The sequence below is a fragment of the Nicotiana tabacum genome, chromosome 6, assembly GCF_000715075.1.
Source record: "Nicotiana tabacum cultivar K326 chromosome 6, ASM71507v2, whole genome shotgun sequence".
In the NCBI taxonomy this organism is placed as follows: Eukaryota; Viridiplantae; Streptophyta; class Magnoliopsida; order Solanales; family Solanaceae; genus Nicotiana; species Nicotiana tabacum.
In genome coordinates, this window is record NC_134085.1 from 19,576,938 (window position 1) to 19,591,774 (window position 14,837).

Genomic DNA, 14,837 nt, shown 5'->3' on the forward strand with positions numbered 1-14,837 from the left:
CAACACTGTGGTTCCTCTGATCTTATATGAAATTTACCGAGCCTTGACTATCTGTCGGGAAGGAGGAAAGTTCTTCCAAGGCTGCAATCTGCTACTACAGTTATGGGTGCAAGAACATCTCTGCCACCGGGTTGGGTATATGAATTACGGTTTGACCGGGTTGAGCTGCATTGAAGAGTTTGAAAGCCGAGTGGTAGGTATTGAATTCCCCGAAGGTATTGAATCTTGTCTTGCACATTTGAGATCCTTGACTGACGATAAATTGAGTGGGCATTCGGATGGTTTCCTGCCACCGAAGCAGTGTACATGTCAACTGAAGTGTGTTACCTCCTCCTGATGGGCATCCGGAGCATCCAGCCTTATGCTCCACATAGAGTTTTGTGCCAATTAGGAAGGTTTCAAACCGTCCCCAATGATGAAGATTTGAGTAAACATGTCATTGAATTGGGACCAAAAGCCACATTTCCAGAAGGGAAAATTCACCAAGTATGGAATGAATGTAGATTTCTTAAACCTAAGACCATGGTGCGAGATCTATCCAGAGGTGAAGTGGACCCTAAGTATATTGTCTGGTTCGGCAAAAGATTCCAGATTCCTGAAAGGCCCGCAAAGAGACCCCATGTCCAACAATTCACCGATGGGGTCCAGGTGCAGTGAGACTGGTTGACCAAAGAAAACAAGTACAGGGCCAAAATAAGCCAGTTGGAAAGGCGAGTCATGGAGCTTCAGTTTGAAAATAGTGTTCAAGTCACTGCAAACGAGGGAGAAAAGAAAAAACTAACTCAGGAAAATGAGGCCCTCAAAGCTCAGATCCGGAAGATGAAAATAGCTGCCAGAAACCCGGAAAGAAGCCGGGCTGACGAAAGACTTATAAGCGGTCTTAAAAAGAAAGCCCTTGAATGTCAAGAAGACCTGGAAAAGTCTGAAGCTAGTCTAGCAAAAATCCGGGCACAATGGGCAAAGAAGGCAGAAGAGCGGGCATAGTTTGTGCAACAAATGAAGAGGAACTATGTAGGGTCTATCACTAGCCTAAGAAGAAAGGTAACCACTCTCGAGAACGAGGCAGCCAAGCAGGCTAAAGATTTCAAAGCCGATACAGAATACTGTTATGATTTGATGGCTCAAGTGGAGGAAGTAATGCAGCAGTTGCAAGATCAACACCTTCATGACTCTCAAGTGTTGGAAGCCCGGAATCAGCAGATAGGCGGTTGCTTCAGAAAAAAGGCAGAATTAGAGAAAGGATAAGAACCATCGCTGAATATATTACCATGAAATGCCAAGCGTGCGAAGACATGACTCGTACCACCTTTTTCGCTGCAGTGATGACTTTTGTCCGCCAAGTTATGCGTGATTTGGAGTGACTGTAAGGGGATATCGCATTTAGGCCCGCGGCGAGACCGAATGATGTCCCGCGGGCACCAGGAGAATTAATGTATTCTTGATTTTAGTGGAGTCTGTATCTTTCTTTTCTGTTGAAGTCTGTTAGTTTATTTTCGATTCGGTATTTTTATTTTGTCAGAGTCTGTTAAGTCAGTTCTTGAGTTTGTATTGTCATCGTGTTTTTGGAGTCTGTTTTTTTCCTTTTTGAGTCTTTTAGCTTTAACTTATTGTAATCCAAAGTATTTCCTTTTTTATGAAGAATTAAAAATTCCAAAATATTCTATTATTTATTTTTTCATTTTAACGCCCCCAGAACTATGCTTGGTCTGATTCATGCGGGGTCATGATACGTAGGCAATCTACATAGGATTCAATCATAACCCAAAAAAAAAGTAGTAAGTAAAGCTGGGATGAAACATGCAACCGTTGCAAAACATGTAGAAACACATTTAACTGTATAGGTGCATCACACCACAACATGTGATTACCTATCTATTATTTGTTTCAAACTAACCGTTTGCTGCTGTATCCATATCAGGTTTTTATAGAACGATGGTTGGTTTTTGTGGTAACCTGGCTTCGCACCCATACTTCACTAGATCAAAGAGGAGCATCGGAATGTCTTCAGAAATGACTCTACCAACAATTCCCATCACGAATGATAGCCCAATCTCGGGCATCTCGACCTCAGAATCGGTAGCCACCAAAGAAAATAGATTCTTGCGTCTTCAGGTTATGGAGATGTGGGATGCTTGGGCAAATGGAAGAGAACCGCCAAGTGCCATCCCGGGATTCCCTAAACTTTTTTTTCTAGAGCAAGCGGTACGTCCACCATACCGATCAGTCACACAAATACCCCACTAGGACACCTAACTATTTCAGCTCATTTTGTGGGAACACCTTCTGAGGTTCGCCCCTAGGTGTCAATGTCCGGTGCAACTTCGAATATCTTCACTGCTCCCCCATGCTTGGCCACGGCACAACCTACACTGCCTAGGCCCAGTTTTGACCCCTCATCTTGCACCTTCCAAACACCCACCTTCCAAATGGAACCTCCTCAGTTTCCCACTTATACTTACTCTCAGCCACCCCAATTTGAGTTCACTGCGGGGCAAGAAAAAACCACCAAAACTCCTAAGCAAGAAGAGATTGTGAGAAAGATGAGGAGTATGGAACAGAGTCTCAAAAGCATACAAGGCCTGAGGGGACAGAAAAGTGTATCCTATGCCGACTTGTGCATGTTCCCCCATGTGAACCTACCATTGGGATTCAAAACCCCAAAATTTGAGAAGTAAGACGGGCACGATGATCCTATTACTCATCTCAAGAAATATTGCAATCAATTGCGAGGGGCCGGTGGAAAGGAAGAACTGCTCATGGCCTATTTCGGAGAAAGTCTGTTTGGCATCACTTCTGAGTGGTATATGGACCAGGATATATCCCGCTGGCACATCTGGGATGATCTTGCTAGAGACTTCGTCAGGCAGTTCCAATACAACACTGATATTGCTCCAGATAGGAACTCGTTAACGAACTTGAAAAAGAAATCCTCAAAAAGCTTCCGGGAGTACGCAATTAAATGGCGAGAGCAGGCATCTAGGGTAAAACCTCCAATGGATGAGGTCCAAATGGTCACAGTTTTCCTCCAGGCTCAAGAAGCCGACTACTTTCAAAATATGATGTCTGCTATGGGTAAATCGTTCGTTGAAGCCATCAAGATTGGAGAAATGGTTGAAAATGGGTTGAAAACGGGTCGAATTCTAAGCCAATCCGCTATCAGAGCTACTTCTGAAGCCATTCAGGGTGGGTCCGGATGAATAGCGAAAGGCAAGAAAAAGGAAGAAACATCCATGGCAGTGTCGGGTGCAAGAAAACAACGTACTCCTAGATCCCTTCTCTCAGACAGGACCCCGCAACACTATTACCCCCACCAAGACATGGCCTATGCTCCTCATCCATAGACGATCATGAATGATCAACCTTATGTCCGTCCACAGCAACAAGCCAACCGTAACCAAGCTCCATTTCCTAGAAACCAGCCTCCTTACCAAAACCACTATAACCCCCGTCCTCCACAAAGCAATTTTCCCCCTCGTGAGCCACCTAAAAGGCCAAATTTCACACCAATCGATGAATCCTACTCCAATATGTTTCCAAAGCTTGTCCAAATGGGTCTGCTACAGCCGGTTCCTCAAACCAGGCAAAACCCAGCATCACCCGCTTATAGAGTCGGTACCCGATGCGCCTATCACTCAGGGGCAGAAGGGCATGACACGGATGACTGTTGGACTCTGAAAAGACTCATGGAAAACTTGATAGAATAAAGGAAGATAGTGCTAAGGGATGAATATATTCCCAATGTGACTAACAACCCACTGCCGGCCCATAACAACGGACTGGTAATCGGAATGATTTGTGAGGACAAGAAATTTGACCCGGCATTGAAGGCTAACATTTCCATTGCTGACGTAGAAAAGAAACCAAAAGCTGCCCCAAAGCAAGACAAAGGGGAGAAAAAGAACAAAACCACCCGTCCAAAATCAGAGAAGAAAGTTGAAGCGGGGATTGGGGCAACACCTCCCAAAGATGTTGTTCTCTATGTCCCTTGGGGCCGCAAAGAAAAACAGATGACTTTGAGTCCTCATAGGAGATTCGAGCTGAACAAGGCAGCCCAAATGTATGTGCCCAAGGGAGGCTATGTGATGCGGGGGCCAATTAATCCACCAAGGCTGAGTGAGCCCATGGTTATTGGACGCGCGCCACAGAGGCCCATGACAGATCCTACCGATGTGCCCTGGAACTACAACAAAACGATTGTAACCTATAAGGGCAAAGTAATCTCAGGAGAGGTTCAAGAAAATAACCCCGTTGAAAAGTATTCTAACTTGGAAGAGGTGAACAATGCCACTCAAAAGTGCTTCCCATCTAAGAAGCCTGTGAGTGCCGAAGAAGCGGAGACTTTCTTTCAAAAGATGAAAATGGCGGATTATGAGGTGATCGACCAGCTTCGAAAATTTCTTGAACAAGTCTCCTTGTTGGCTTTGCTGATGAACTCCACTGAAGATCAGAAGGTATTGATCAAGACCCTTAACGAAGCATATGTTCCTATTGAGACTTCTGTAGAGTAGTTGGAGAGGATGGCAGAAAGGTTTTTTGCAATTAACCAGATTTCCTTCAGCAAAAATGACTTGCCCCCAGAAGGGGCCGCGCATAACAAAGCCCTGCACCTTACAGTCAAATGCGAAGGGTACTATGTGAAAAGGGTTATGTTGGATGGAGGCTCTGGGGAAGACAACTGCCCACTCTCAACTCTACAGCGCATGGAAATCGGGACCGAAAGAATTCGACCCAACAATGTCTGTGTACGGGCTTTTGATGGTATAAAAAGGGACACAATTGGAGAGATCGATCTGATTCTGACCATCGGCCCAGTAGACTTTGAAGTAACCTTCCAGGTTCTGGACATGGACACATCCTACAATTTTCTCTTGGGAAGGCCATGGATTCATGCAGCGGGGGTTGTACCCTCTACCCTCTATCAGATGGTAAAATTTGAGCATGAAGATCAAGAGATTGTGGTCCACGGGGAAGACGAGCAATCAATTTATCAGGACCCATCAGTCTCATGCCTTGAATCGAGAGAGGGGAGTGAGCACATAGTTTACCAAGCCTTTGAAATTGTGGTCGCAGACCAGTATAAAGAGGGAAACACTTGCCCTCAACCCTTTCTTTCTAATGCATTAATCATGGTGGCCAAAAAAATGATCAGACATGGCTTCAAACCGGGGAAGGGGCTCGGGAAATCATTGCAAGGAATAATTGAACCTGTCACCTTGACTGCCAATGAAAAGTTCTTTGGGATATGCTTCTGACCCACTCCAGCTGATGTAAAATGGACAAATGATAGAAAGAATGATGGTTGGGTCTTGCCTCAGCCGGTGTCGTATCTGTACAGAACATTTGTCAAGCCAAAATACCATGAGGAAGAAGAATATGAGGTCTTCATGGCCGAAGAGATTGAAGAGATCTGTGGGGCGATGAGGAAGATACTGTATGAAGCCCACATGGTTCAGCTAGGGGAAGGCTCAAGCACCGCTGAGGTGCTGTATATGGGACCTAATACTAAGCTGCAGAATTGGAAGGCTACGCCATTCCCGATCAGGCGGGAGTCCCGGTAGACCTGTCCTACCACCTTTTCTGCATCACGAGTTATTTCACGGTGTAACTTGGATGTTTCCTTTAGCTTCTTGTCTTTTAATTTTCCAATGTAAACCCTGTTATCTTCAAATTCCAAGAAATGAAATCAATATTTCATCGTTCATCTTTCTTTATTCTTTCTGATTTTGTCGTTTTTCTCTTTTCTTTCAGTTCTAATAATGCGGCTTTAAATAACATGACATACTTGCGGACTTCATGCCCAGATCCAAACATGTTGTCTCATTGCGAAATAATGAACCAAGAGCTGGAATACGATGAAGAGGAGGCTTTTAGGGAAATAAATTGAGAATTGGAACAATTTGAGAATAAACCTAAGCCGAACTTAAATGATACTGAACCGGTTAATTTGGGTAGTTCTGAAGAAATCAGGGAAACCAAGATAAGCATTTTCACAGATGGAAAAACTCGAGACGCATTAATCCAACTCCTGTTTGAGTTCAAAGATGTGTTTGCTTGGTTATATGATGACATGCCAGGGCTGAATGTTGATTTGGTGGTTCACAAGTTGCCAACATACCCCGATTGTCCCCCAATCCAGCAAAAGCAAAGGAAGTTCAAAACTGATATCAGTGACAAGATCAAAGAAGAGGTCACGAAGCAGTTGAAAGCGGGGGTGATCCGAGTGGTCCGGTACACCACATGGTTAGCTAATGTAGTCCCAGTGCCAAAGAAAGACGGGAAGACTCGGGTATGTGTGGATTACAGAGATTTAAACAAGGCAAGTCCCAAAGATAACTTCTCTTTGCCGAACATCCACATCCTTGTTGATAACTGCGCCAAGCATGAGATACAGTCCTTTGTGGATTGTTACGCAGGATATCACCAGGTGTTGATGGACGAAGAAGATGCAGAGAAGACAGCTTTTACCACACTTTGGGGTACATACTGTTATAGGGTCATGCCATTTGGTCTCAAGAACGCCGGGGCAACCTATATGAGGGCCATGACAGCCGTTTTTCATGATATGATGCACCAAGCGATAGAGGTGTATGTGGACGATGTAATCATCAAATCCAAAACCCAGGACGACCATGTTCGGGACTTGAGAATTTTTTTTGAGCGGCTGCGCAAATATGATTTAAAGTTGAACCCAGCCAAATGTGCATTTGGGGTACCATCCGGTAAACTCTTGGGATTCATCGTCAGTCCGAGGGGCATCGAGTTAGACCTAACAAAGATAAAGTCTATTCAAGATTTGCCTCCTCCGAAAACCAAGACGGATGTTATGATTCTGTTCGGTAGATTGAACTACATCAGCTGATTCATTGCCCAGTTAACATCCACATGTGAACCCACTTTCAAATTGCTGAAGAAAGATGCAGCAGTCAAGTGGACAGATGAATGTCAAGTAGCTTTTGATAAAATCAAGGAATATCTGTTGAATCCGCCCGTCTTGGTCCCACCTGAGCCAGGGAGGCCCTTGTTCTTGTACCTGACAGTCTTGGAAAATTCTTTCGGCTGCGTCCTCAGGCAACACGATGTGACCGAAAAGAGAGAGCGGGCTATTTACTATCTGAGCAAGAAATTCACCAGTTATAAAGCCAAATACACTTTGTTGGAAAGGACCTGTTGCGCTTTGACATGGGTCGCTCAGAAGCTGAGGCATTATTTGCAAGCCTACACCACTTACCTCATAACCAGGTTGGATCCTTTAAAATACATATTCCAGAAGCTTGTGCCCACTGGGAGACTAGCAAAGTGGCAGATCCTGCTTACGGAATTCGACATAGTATATGTCACTCGCACGACAATGAAAGCCCAGTAATTAGCAGATCATTTGGCTGAAAATCCGGTCGATGATAAATACCAACCTTTGAATACTTACTTCCCGGATGAAGAGGTAAACTTAGTTGAGGCATTATCCGAAGACATCAATGCTTGGAAAATGTTCTTCGATGGGGCAGTAAAGAATTGGGGCAATCTTGATCTCGCCCGCCGGTCAGCATTACTCGGCCACTTATAGGCTTCAATTTTTCTGCACAAACAACACTGCCGAGTACGAAGCTTGCATTATGGGCATGAACATGGCAATCGACCAAGATGTTGAAGAACTGTTAATCATGGGAGACTCAGATTTGATTATCCGACAAGCTCAAAGAGAATGGGAAACCCGAGACGTCAAGCTTATTCCTTATAGGCAACATGTGGAAGAACTTGGCAAACAATTCATGTCAATAGAGTTCAGGTACATTCCTCGCTGCCACAATGAACTAGCTGATCTTGCCACTTTAGCCTCAATGTTGCCGTTCCCAGGCAATGCCTACATTAATCCATTGGAAATCCGAATTCGGGAAAGGCATGGTTATTGTAATACGGTTGAAACAACACCAAATACCCAACCATGGTATCATGACATCAAAAGGTTTTTGAAAATGCAAGAATACCCCGAGCAAGCCAGTGGAGACCAGAAGAGAACCATTAGGCGGCACACGAGTGTTTTCTTTTTGAGTGGTGATGTCTTGTACAAGAGAACTCCGGACCTCAACTTGTTGAGATGTGTTGACGCGGAAGAGGCTGGAAGAATCATGCATGAGGTACACGCGGAGTATGCGGACCCCACATGAACGGGCATGTTTTAGCAAATAAAATCCTTCAAGCGGGCTATTACTGGATAACCATGGAAGAGGACTGTTTCAGCTTTGTCCGGAAGTTTCATCAATGTCAGGTGCACAGTGATTTGATTCATGCACCACCTACAGAACTGCATCCCATGTCAACACCTTGGCCATTTGATGCTTGGGGTATGGACGTCATTGGGCCAATCGAGCCGAAAGCCTCAAATGCGCACAGATTCATACTAGTTGCCATTGACTACTTCACGAAATGGGTTAAAGCCATTACTCTCAAATCCGTCACCAAGAAAGTTGTGGTAGATTTCGTGCACTCCAATCTTATCTTCTGTTTTGGCATTCCTACAACTATTATCACAAACAATGTTGCTATAAGTATTGGAGGGGGGAACTGGACCGGGTGAGGCGGGTTTGGGCCTGGGTTAAACAGGTATTGGAGGGGAAATTTTAGGCTGTTACAAGTTGGCCCAAACACAGCCTTTCTCACTTCCTTTTATTTTATTTCTTCTTTTCTAATTTCTTTTAAATTACAACTAAAAATAAAAACCTAAATTAATTCCTACATCAAGTTATCCTACCACATTGAATTAATTACCTCCGACTAACAATTACCACCAATAATTAAAAACCAAATTTGAAGGGAAAACTACTAAAATTTCAAAAATTAAAATTAAAAGTGCGAAAGTAAACTATTTTTGTGTTTTTTTTCATTTTTGTAAAACAACTTAATTTGCTAATTAGTCTAACAAATGTAAAATTAAATCCTAAATGCAAATGCAACATATTTTTGTATTTACATGAATTAGATAAAATAACGTGCACAGACAAAGGAAACAGTTGACAAAAATGCCACGAAAATCTACGAAATCGCAAAGAATGGGAAAATTTATTTTTCTTGAATTTGTGGAAGTAATTCATATAGGGCAAAAATCACGTGCTCACACTGAGTAACAATAGATCATCTCTAGTCTCAAAACCACTAAGAGCAACCAAACACGACCGATAAACGCGGTCCACAACAAGAGAATCTCCCACAAGAGTAGAAACATAAATAGGGGAACTCAAGGAATCTCGGGGAGCAACCAAATGCGGGGAAAAATAAGAAGACACATAAGAGTAAGTGGAGCCTAGATCGAATAGAACCGATGCATCTCTGTGACAAACCAGTATAATACCTGTGATGATAGAATCGGAGGCAACAACCTCGATACAGGCAGGAAGGGCATAGTATCTGGTCTGGCCTCTCCCTCTAGGGCGACCTCTACCTCCCCGACCTCTACCTCTAGCTGGCTGAGCAGGTAGGGTAGCAACTGGAGCTGTAACCATAGCCTGGGAACTCTGCGGGGCACGCTGTGGCTAAGAAGTTTGCGGAGGTGCACCCCTCCTAAGTCTTGGGCAATCCCTCACCATATGGCATATGTCACCACACTCAAAACAAGCTCTAGGAGGACGTGGTGGCTGTGACTGGCTAGGGTCGGGTATGCTGGACTGACCTCTGAAAGCACCCCACGAAGTAGGCGCGCTAGAAACTGCAGGTGCATAAAACGGCTCCTGAGGCCTAGGAGGAGCTGGAGCACTACTGGCTGCTAGAAGAGCTGAATGAATAGGGCGACTCATATAACCCTTACCATGACGACCTACAGCTAGGGAACAAGCACTAGAATAATGGCCCGACTCTCGAGACCTCTTGGCCTCCCGCTCCTCTCTCTCCCTAGCATTCATACCCTCAATCCTCCTAGCAATGCTCACCATCTGCTGATAGGAAATATCTATCTCCAACTCTCGAGCCATGCTAGATCTGATGCTGGGAATAAGGCCCTCAATAAACTGGCAAACCCTCTCACAGACAGTAGAAACCAAGGTTGGTGCATGCCTAGCCAAACTGGTGTAACGGACAGCATACTCTGAAATAGTCATAGCACTCTAGCGTAAATGCTCAAACTCTGCACGTCATGCGTCCCTGAGGCTCTAAGGAACATACTCCCTCAGGAACAGATCTGAAAACTGAGCCTAAGTTAGTGAAGCAGCCTCATCTGGACTGTCTAACTTATAGGTGCGCCACCACTCATAGGTGGTTCCTCGAAGCTGGAAGGTAGTGAAAGAAACCCCGCTCAATCTTGAGATACCCATGGTACGTAGAATGTGGTAACGCTCATCAAGAAATCCCAGAGCATCCTCCGATGCTAGACCACTAAATACAGGAGGCTTGTACTTCTTGAACCTCTCAAGCCTCAACTGCTCATCCTCAGAAGGCACTGCCCTGTCCTTGGGCTGAACTAGCACTGCGGGTGGCACATGAATAATCTCAGGGACCTGCTCGACATGCACTCACTACTCAGGAGTGCGGGCGGTGGGAGTCTGTGCTCCTCCCCTGACCTGGGACGTAGCTGCAGCAAGGGGAAGCAATCCTGCCTGAGCCAAAGTGGTATACATGCTCATGAACTGAGCCAGAGTCTCCTGAAGAGCTAGGGTAGTAGTAGCAGTAATCGTGTCAGGTGCCTGAACTCCAGCTGGATCTGCTGGTGGTACCTTGGCGGCCGCTTGTGCAGGTGCTCTAGCTGCACCGCGTGCGCATCCTCGATCTCTACCCTGGCCCCGACCTCTAACGGCTGCAGTAGGGAGAGTGGGTGCCTGATCATCTCGAGTAGCACGTGTCCTCACCATCTATAAGGGAATATAAGACAAAAGTTTAGAATTGTGATGTCAAAATATGGCACGACAAGGAAATCAAATGAAGTGGAAATTTTCCTAAAAGTTACATCGCCTCTCGTAGATAAGTACAGACGTCTCCATATAGATCAGTGAGACACTAATAAACTAGCTTGTGATCCGTGACTCCTATGAACCTAGAGTTCTGATACCAACTTGTCACGACCCCAGTTCGCCCTCCATGAACTGTCGTGACGGCACATAGTCTCTACGACTAGGTAAGCTTAACAAGTACAGAAATAAAAGGAAACTTGCGGAAATGTCAATTAAAAGCCAAGAATAACCAAATGAAAAACAGTATATAGAATGCCGCTCGGCATATATAACACAAAATCTCAAAATTCTACAACATTATCCCAAAACCCGGAAATTCACGGGAACACAAGCTGAGAAAATACTACATAGTTCTAATCTCTGGAATTTCTAACAAGAACAAAAGTACGGAAGGGCTAAATACTAAATACAGGAATAAAGAGAGACACCTCGGTCTGCGGACGCGGTAGATATACCTCGAAGTCCCGTAGAATCGCCTCACCTCAAGAATGGTAAGCCTGAGTAGAGGTACCTGGAGCACATGAAAAAAACATGCGCAGAAAGGGCATGAGTACACCACATCGGTACTCAGTAAGTGCCAAGCCTAACCTCGGTCGGGTAGTGACGAGGAAGGCCAGGTCCCTACTGAGGTTAAACAAAATAATAAGTTTCAATAGTATAAGACAAAACAGTATAAATAAGCAAAGTAGTGAAAATAAAACAGAATATACATGACAGCAACAACTATACTGAAATGAGGTAAACACGGAAGGAGATACAACTCAGCACCAATAGTAACAAATCGGGGATCTCCCAGGTTACCGTCCTGTAGTCCCTATTACAACTGTCCAGTGGATCTCCCGGGATCTCGTTCCGTAGTCCAACTATCAATGCGGGGATCTACCGGAATCCTGATCCGTAGTCCCAAATATAAATACACAGCAGTAGCAGAAAATATTCAGAGAAGGGAAATTTCATATTAAGGCAACAAATAATTCTAGCCTAGCATGCTGCATAGAGTCCAGGTAAATAACACTGAAATCGGAGCCCAAATGATTCTTGCCACGAGTACTCGACTCCAAATGGCCCAAATCTATTCAATTCAATTTCATAATGTAAATAAAACTTCAAGAAACTGATTCTACAATTTAATTCTAAGCTAATACGCGAAATTAGGTAAAATGACCAAAACGCCCCTCGGGCCCACATCTCGGAATCGGGTGAAATTTATATTTTCAGAAACCTCATACCCTCACGAGTCTATGCATAATAAGAACAATGAAATCGGAGTTCAAATGTCCCCTCAAATCCTAATTTAAAAGTCTCTTAAACTCAAGCCCTAATTACCCATTTTTCCCAAAATTTTCACCACTAATTAGGTCCTTAATCACATAAAAACGAGTTATGAAGTCAGGGATGTTACCTCCAAGTGATTCCCCTTTGTTTCCCTCAAAATTCTCTCTCAAAAGCTTCAAACCCGGATGAAAATGGTGAAAGAATCACTCAAATTCGCGAAGACAACTATTTATATGTTCTGCCCAGTGATTCCGCATTTGCGGCCCTGGGACCGCATCTGCGGTCCTGCTTCTGCGGAACAAATGTCGCATCTGCTCCTTCCCACTTAAGGCCAGATTTCACATATGCAGAACATTAACCGCAGGGGCAGTTCCGCTTCTGCGAACTTTTTACCGCATATGCGGTTCCTGGGAAGATGACCATATTCTGCTTCTGCGGTCACCTAGCCACATCTGCGGAACCCAAATCGTAGGTGCGGTTATGACAGAACCAGCAGCAGAAGCTGCAACTTAAATTCAAAAATCTTCCCGTTAACCATCTGAAATCATCTCGAGCTCTCCGGGACCTCAACCAAAGGTACCAACAAGGCACAAACCACTATCCAAACTTGTAGCAATCCTTAAAATACCTAAAACAACATCGAAACCTCGAATTAACCATTTATTCAGGCCTAAGAACTCCAAAATTCTCAAAAATACGCTTTCGATAAAAAAGTCTATCAAACCTCGTCCGAATGACCTGAAATTTTGCACACACATCCCAAATGACACAAACGGAACTACTGCAACTCTTGGAATTTCATTCCGTCCCTCGGATCAAAATCTCGCTATCGACCTGGAAACATCAAAAATTCAACCTTCGGCATTTGAAGCCTAAATTAGCTACGGACCTCCAAAACACAATCCGAATATGCTCCTAACCCCGAAATCACCTAACAGAGCTAAGGAAAGCATTAGATTTCCATTCCGAGGCCGTCTTCACACTGTTCCGACTACAGTCAACTTTCCAACATTTAAGCTCTCATTTAGGGACTAAGTGTCCCAAAACTCTCCGAAACCCAATACCGAACATCCCGGCAAATCAAAATAGCAGAAATAAACTTTGGGAAAGCAGTTAATAGAGGATCAGGGTGTGAATTCTTAAGACAACCGACCGGGTCGTCACATTTACTTAGAATGTTGACCGAAGTCAAACTTGGCCTTTTAAGCCAACATTAAGGAACCAAGTATTCCGATTTCAACCCGAACCCTTCCAAATCCCGAACTAACCATCCCTGCAAGTCATAAATAAGTAAAAGCAAGTACGAGAAGACTCATTTAGGGAAACAGGGTTCTAGAAAGCAAAATGACCGGTTGGGTCGTTACAATTATTTTCCAATTACTTCAAGGGAATATTACACAAAGGAGGAATATTGGACCGTGATAGAGGGGTATATATATATATATATATATATATATATATATATATATATATATATATATATATATATATATATATATATATATATATATATATATATATATATATATATATATATATATATATATATATATATATATATATATATATATATATATATATATATATATATATATATATATATATATATATATATATATATATAGTATATGTTATGCATAATTAATATATCTTCTTTGTATAACCATGTATAAATAAGGTATTTACATTGTATAACCATACATATACTAGATTATTACACATTATTATACATTGTGGATATACTAATAACTGAGAAGCTCTTTATTCTAATCTGTGGAAAAATTCTTCTTCATTTTGCTACAATAAAGAAGCACATTCAATAGCTCAATCGTTATATGCTTTCAGATTTACATTTTGCATTAACAAACAGGTCTTCTAAGAGAGAAAAAATAAAATTAAAAAGACCAAGAAAGAAAAAGAAAAGGGATGACATGAGAAAGCTTGTAAAAAAAAAAAAAGAAGAGCAAAAGTAAGAAAGATTGATGAAAAGAAAAAGATATGAGAACAGGGGTTATCGGGGCTGGCAAGAAAAGCAAGAAAGAGAAACAAGGTTTCCTGTTTTGGAAAGAAAGTGGATATTACTCTTTAAAATGTTGGCGGGAACTTTTAATTGGAGAGAGAAGGTAAGAAAAAAAATGGAGTGGGAGTTGAAAAACATGTGAAAAAAATAAAAAAGAAGTTGAAACCATGTTTTTTTTTTAAAAAAAAGCTAGCTAATATATAGAGATTGGACTAAATTAGGTGATAAAATAATGGGGGATTTGCATCTATACCCGCATTTTGGGTCACGTTTTAACTTGTGCTCGCTCTGCAAAAAAGAATTGCAAGCATACCCACTTTTTCGCGTAACTTCAGCATACGGGGCTGAAGTAACAAAGACAATCACGCAAAACTTCAGCATTCTAGTAGACAGGCATGAAGTAGCAAGTGTGCTAAAGTTTTTGTTTGTAATTGCTGAACTTAAGCATAGTAGCTGAAGTTTTGTTCTCTATTTGCTGAAGTTTTTGTTTGTAATTGCTGAACATAAGCATAGTAGCTGAAGTTTTGTTCTATATTTGCTGATGTTTTTTGTTTGTAATTTCACTAAATAAGCTGAAATGTTTTTGTCACGGATTCATTAGTTTTGTCATT